Raw genomic sequence first — 7,197 nt, forward strand, 5'->3', positions numbered from 1 at the left:
GGGGGCGGTAATATTTGAAACAAAGTAGAAACATTGTGTTTCTACTTTGTACACTGCACATTTTCATATACAGGTCCTTCTCAAAATATTAGCATATTGTGATGAAGTTCATTATTTTCCATAATGTCATGATGAAAATTTAACATTCATATATTTTAGATTCATTGCACACTAACTGAAATATTTCAGGTCTTTTATTGTCTTAATACGGATGATTTTGGCATACAGCTCATGAAAACCCAAAATTCCTATCTCACAAAATTAGCATATTTCGTCCGACCAATAAAAGAAAAGTGTTTTTAATACAAGAAACGTCAACCTTCAAATAATCATGTACAGTTATGCACTCAATACTTGGTCGGGAATCCTTTTGCAGAAATGACTGCTTCAATGCGGCGTGGCATGGAGGCAATCAGCCTGTGGCACTGCTGAGGTCTTATGGAGGCCCAGGATGCTTCGATAGCAGCCTTTAGCTCATCCAGAGTGTTGGGTCTTGAGTCTCTCAACGTTCTCTTCACAATATCCCACAGATTCTCTATGGGGTTCAGGTCAGGAGAGTTGGCAGGCCAATTGAGCACAGTGATACCATGGTCAGTAAACCATTTACCAGTGGTTTTGGCACTGTGAGCAGGTGCCAGGTCGTGCTGAAAAATGAAATCTTCATCTCCATAAAGCTTTTCAGCAGATGGAAGCATGAAGTGCTCCAAAATCTCCTCGTAGCTAGCTGCATTGACCCTGCCCTTGATAAAACACAGTGGACCAACACCAGCAGCTGACACGGCACCCCAGACCATCACTGACTGTGGGTACTTGACACTGGACGTCTGGCATTTCCTTCTCCCCAGTCTTCCTCCAGACTCTGGCACCTTGATTTCCGAATGACATGCAGAATTTGCTTTCATCCGAAAAAAGTACTTTGGACCACTGAGCAACAGTCCAGTGCTGCTTCTCTGTAGCCCAAGTCAGGCGCTCCGGCCGCTGTTTCTGGTTCAAAAGTGGCTTGACCTGGGGAATGCGGCACATGTAGCCCATTTCCTGCACACGCCTGTGCACGGTGGCTCTGGATGTTTCTACTCCAGACTCAGTCCACTGCTTCCGCAGGTCCCCCAAGGTCTGGAATCGGCCCTTCTCCACAATCTTCCTCAGGGTCCGGTCACCTCTTCTCGTTGTGCAGCGTTTTCTGCCACACTTTTTTCTTCCCACAGACTTCCCACTGAGGTGCCTTGATACAGCACTCTGGGAACAGCCTATTCGTTCAGAAATTTCTTTCTGTGTCTTACCCTCTTGCTTGAGGGTGTCAATAGTGGCCTTCTGGACAGCAGTCAGGTCGGCAGACTTACCCATGATTGGGGTTTTGAGTGATGAACCAGGCTGGGAGTTTTAAAGGCCTCAGGAATCTTTTGCAGGTGTTTAGAGTTAACTCGTTGATTCAGATGATTAGGTTCATAGCTCGTTTAGAGACCCTTTTAATGATATGCTAATTTTGTGAGATAGGAATTTTGGGTTTTCATGAGCTGTATGCCAAAATCATCCGTATTAAGACAATAAAAGACCTGAAATATTTCAGTTAGTGTGCAATTAATCTAAAATATATGAATGTTAAATTTTCATCATGACATTATGGAAAATAATTAACTTTATCACAATATGCTAATATTTTGAGAAGGACCTGTATAGGGAGCTTTACACAGAACCAGGCGCGTCGTTAGACCCGGAGGTTCTCTGAATAGCCCCGGATTTCTTGATAGAAGATATTTAGAAGTATTAAAATGTTGCAACCACAAAATGGTATTGGACTTCACAGTTTTATTTAAAAACAATCCGTTTTTTTTTCCAATTGTGTTCCACATAGTCACCTCCCACTCCACCTAATCTGACGATGAGTTAAAAGGAGAAACAAAAAATACTTATTTCCGCACTCGCGGCACCGCGAACGCGCAACTACGTGCACAGGCAGAGACGGACTCCATTCTGGAGAAGTCCAGAACAGTAGTTTGCTCCAGGTCGACCTGCCTCTTTCTTTACCTGAAAAGTTACACTGAGCGCCTCAAAGAAGGATCATTTTAGAGCAACCTCGGAAGAGTGGGAGGCTGGTGCGTGTGTGTGTACAGGAACAGGTGATAGCAGAGCGGTATAACCCAGGCTGAAGACAGCGGTAGATCTACACATGCTGGATTTGCATCATGATGTGAAAATATCAGGTCCTTTACTTCAGTCATAATAAAAGCATTTAATCCTAACGTAGCTAAACACAATAAAAGTCCTTCAGATCAACACATTACATCTCATTACTGCAGCCAGCCTTATAGTCCACTTCTACATGTAGACAGAAAAAGTGTTGCTCAATAAACCAGGAAAATATCTCCTGGTGCCAGTAAGACATAGTAGACAGAGCAAAAGTAAGCCTCCCTCCTCTCTTTCATATATTCTTTTCTGATTCTAAACATACAGCTCTGGGTTTAAAGATACAGTATAATTAAGAAATAAATAATAGCAATTAATCACAGGTGGACCATTAATTAGTCAACTATTTTATTTTTCCGAATTACACATGTAATATTATATAAACTAAACTAATTAAACAATGATACCATATGTATACAGTTGTTAATAACTGTAATATTAGTACTGATAAGGTCCAGTTTGAGGCTCTATGTTATATTTTAAACACCACAACTTAACACCCTTTTCTCTCAGAAAGTCTTTAATAGTAAGAACTGCACTAATGTCTCACATGCTCAGTGCAGAACAACAGACTATGTTGTAAAATCTTTTATTTATTATTTTTGGCAGGCCAAATTTCTCCAGAAGTGGAATGAAGGGCTAAAAATATGGCTGTAAAAGAGAACAGGTTCATAAAAGAAGGAACAATTTTAATTAAATGTTTCGAAAGCTCTTGGCATTATTAAAATAAATAAATGTACTCGTACTCGTACTTGTCGTCTTCCGCTTATCCGGGACCGGGTGCAGCAGACTCAGCAGAGACGCCCAGACGTCCCTCTCTCCAGACACCTACTCCAGTCCCTCCAGGGGGAGCCCAAGGCGCTCCCAGGCCAGCCGAGAGACATAGTCCCTCCAGCATGTCCTGGGCCATCCCCTGGGCCTCCTCCCGGTGGGACGTGCCTACAACATTTCCCGAGGAAGGCGTCCAGGAGGCATCCGGTATAGATGCCCGAGCCACCTCAACTGGCACCTCTCGATGTGGAGGAGCAGCGGCTCTACTCCGAGCCCCTCCTGGATGGCCGAGCTCCTCACCCTATCTCTAAGGGAGTGCCCGGCCACCCTACGGAGGAAGCTCATTTCAGCCGCTTGTATCCGGGATCTCGTTCTTTCGGTCATGACCCAAAAATCATGGCCATAGGTGAGGGTAGGAACGTAGACCGACCAGTAAATTGAGAGCTTTGCTTTTCGGCTCAGCTCTCTCTTCACCACAACGGACCGGCACAGCACCCCCATTACTGCGGCAGCCGCACCGATCCGTCTGTCGATCTCCGGCTCCATTCTTCCCTCACTCGTGAACAAGACCCCGAGATACTTAAACTCCTCCACTTGAGGCAGGAACTCCCCTCCAACCTGAAGAGGACAAGCCACCCTTTTCCGGTCGAGTACCATGGCCTCGGACTTGGAGGAGCTGATCCTCATTCCAGCCGCTTCACACTCGGCTGCAAACCTTGGCTAGAGGGGGCCAGCAGGACCACGTCATTTGCAAAAAGAAGAGACGAAATCCACAGTGGATAAATAAATGTGTTTTAGGATTTTACCATTTGACTAAGATTTAATAAAAATCTACTTTATACCAGTTTCCTTTTTTGAAATGTAAGAAATTAAGACAATGGAGCCTCAGGAGTGGAACACTTTGATGAGAATGTAATGTTTAAAAAGGTAATTTATGTAGATGTAGATGACAAAAGAAGGACATTTTATTGGCCCATAATAAACATCTGAGTTTAAGAAAAAGTTTTGTCATCAAAAATTCAGATTAGGTTTTTTTCTAAATACCTCAAAATGTGTCATTATTTGCTTCAGCAAAATGGTTTTTCATCAGTCCCAAACTATGTTTCTTCTTATCCTTCATTCAGCTTCTAACAAAAATAAAAAACAAGTAAAATTATTGTAAACCTTTTTTTGTTTGATTCACAATAACTTACATTCAGTCTAAAAGCAGCCGAGACAGAGAACTGGTACAATATGTGATATGTTATTTTAAGTTTATATTACTAATAAACGGCCTTATGGAAATATATATATATTTTGGGTTTGGACTAAAGCCCCCAATGTTTTTAGACCCTAAAAACGCCCCTGCACAGAACCTTATCGGAGCTGAATGCTTGATAATGACCTGAAGTGGTAAATATTTTATGTAGTCTTGATATGATTGTGTAAAAGGGTAATTTACATTTAAAAATTTTGTAAATCTAGTTCAAGTAAACTTTAGCACGCTTTAGTCAGCTTTATTCATAATCATAATCATAAATTCTCAACAACAACATTGTGGCTGGTGAAAATGCTGAGTGGCTAGTAACTTTGGAAAGCCACTAGCCACAATGGCCGGTGAGCAAAAAAGTTCATTTCAAGCCCTGTATATACACATATATCTATATATATATATATATATATATATATATATATATATATATATATATATATATATATATATATATATATATATATATATATATATAGATATATGTGCAATAATTCCAAACACACATCAAACTGACTTTTTACACTGTGCCTGAAAACCAGGTTTGTGGCTGGAAGCCAACCACAATAAATAAGCACAACCATTTTTGCTTAGAAGAGTTGTCAAATATCCATATAACTGACACAAAAGGCTATAAGAGACAAACACTGTGGTGCAGCTGACCAGTAAATAGAAATTAGATGAGGGGATTGGAGCATTACAATAACATACAGTACAGACCAAAAGTTTGGACACACCTTCTCATTCAAAGAGTTGTCTTTATTTTCATGACTATGAATATTGTAGCTTCACACTGAAGGCATCAAAACTATGAATTAACACATGTGGAATTATATACTGAACAAAAAAGAGTGAAATAACTGAAAATATGTCTTATATTCTAGGTTCTTCAAAGTAGTCACCTTTTGCTTTGATTACTGCTCCGCACACTCTTGACATTCTGTTGATGAGCTTCAAGAGGTAGTCACTTGAAATGGTTTTCACTTCACAGGTGTGCCCTGTTAGGTTTAATAAGTTGGAATTTCAAGCCTTATAAATGGGGTTGGGACCATCAGTTGTGTTGTGCAGGAGGTGGATACAGTACACAGCTGATAGTCCTGCTGAATAGACTGTTAGAATTTGTATTATGGCAAGAAAAAAGCAGCTAAGTAAAGAAAAACGAGTGGCCATCATTACTTTAAGAAATGAAGGTCAGTCAGTCCGAACAATTGGGAAAACCTTGACAGTGTCCCCAAGTGCAGTCGCAAAAACCATCAAGCGCTACAAAGAAACTGGCTCACATGAGGACCGCCCCAGGAAAGGAAGACCAAGAGTCACCTCTGCTGCGGACGATAAGTTCATCCGAGTCACCAGCCTCAGAAATCACAGGTTAACAGCAGCTCAGATTAGAGAACAGGTCAATGCCACACAGAGTTCTAGCAGCAGACACATCTCTAGAACAACTGTTAAGAGGAGACTGTGTGAATCAGGCCTTCATGGTAAAATAGCTGCTAGGAAACTACTGCTGAGGACAGGCAACAAACAGAAGAGACTTGTTTGGGCTAAAGAACACAAGGAATGGACATTAGACCAGTGGAAATCTGTGCTTTCATCTGATGAGTCCAAGTTTGAGATCTTTGGTTCCAACCACCGTGTCTTTGTGCGGCGCAGAAGAGGTGAACGGATGGACCCTACATGCCTGGTACCCACTGTGAAGCATGGAGGAGGAGGTGTGATGGTGTGGGGGTGCTTTGCTGGTGACACTGTTGGGGATTTATTCAAAGTTGAAGGCATACTGAACCAGCAAAAACAACAAACTGATAAACTAGAACAATATCCACACCACATGAAACAGAGCGCTATCACTATGTTCATCTTCAACATGCAACATGATTTGGCTGGAAATTAAGTCTGAATCCCATTTGCCTCTTCTTTTATTCATGTTTAACCCAATCCCTTTGTTTTGCACATTCACCCTGGGGGCTAGAACATTGCAATTGTTCCACTGATGAGGGACAGTAAAATGACACCCTTTTTGGCCTTAACAACTAAGATTTTTGTGGGGCAAGCTTCAAAACGAAGGACCACACACAGTTTTCAAGCCTATCGTTCTGTTACTTATGAGGATTTTACACTTACAGGTAATGAAAACATAACATTTACAGAATATTACATAACACCAATAAAAAACCCATTTTAATACAGAAATGTGGACTCAATGAAAAGTATGTTTAATACCTGCAAAAAAGTTATTTTCAAAAGTGACCGAGTCACTATCCAGGACAAAACAACAAAGATCCTGGATTATATTAGGAAGATGGCCAACAATAACAGACTGCTTAATAAATGTCTCGGGCAGCAGGAACCCAGAGTGAAAGAAGAGGACCAGGAGGAACAATTGTGAAGAGACAAGTCTCTGAATGGCAAGTACCATGAGGACTGAAAGACAGCACAGAAACAGGCTCTAAGCACAACAGCAATAGAGGTTTATCACATCAAACAGGATCCAAAGTGCAGGCTGTGCAAAGATGCCCCTAAACAGTTCAACACAGAATAACCAATTGGACATTGTGGAAGAACAAAGAGCAGTATTGATAGACACGGTGATCTCATTGGACAACAACATTAAGAAGAAGGAACATGAGAAGCTCCAGACAGGCCAAGGGCTCAAAGAGGAAATGGAGGAGTTGAAGAGAGTCAATGCTTTAGTGGTCATCAGTGCACTTGGGTTGTGACCCTGAACCTGGAGGAGTGACTGCAGCACATTCCAGGAACAACATCTGAAGCCTCGGCCCAGAGGAGCACAGTCCTGGGAATAGCTAAAAGACACTGTCCAAACACAAAGGCTACATTCACACAGCAGGCAAATGCAGTGCAGATCCTATTTTTTTTAAACATACACGACCTATATCCAACTGTTTCATGCAAGTCAGAATCTCAGAATCAGAAACACCTAATGACCAGGTACCATCACAAAAGTGTCAGCTTGGGGGAGTTGGGACACTGTTCAGCAG

The sequence above is a fragment of the Girardinichthys multiradiatus genome, chromosome 1, assembly GCF_021462225.1.
Source record: "Girardinichthys multiradiatus isolate DD_20200921_A chromosome 1, DD_fGirMul_XY1, whole genome shotgun sequence".
Taxonomy (NCBI): Eukaryota; Metazoa; Chordata; class Actinopteri; order Cyprinodontiformes; family Goodeidae; genus Girardinichthys; species Girardinichthys multiradiatus.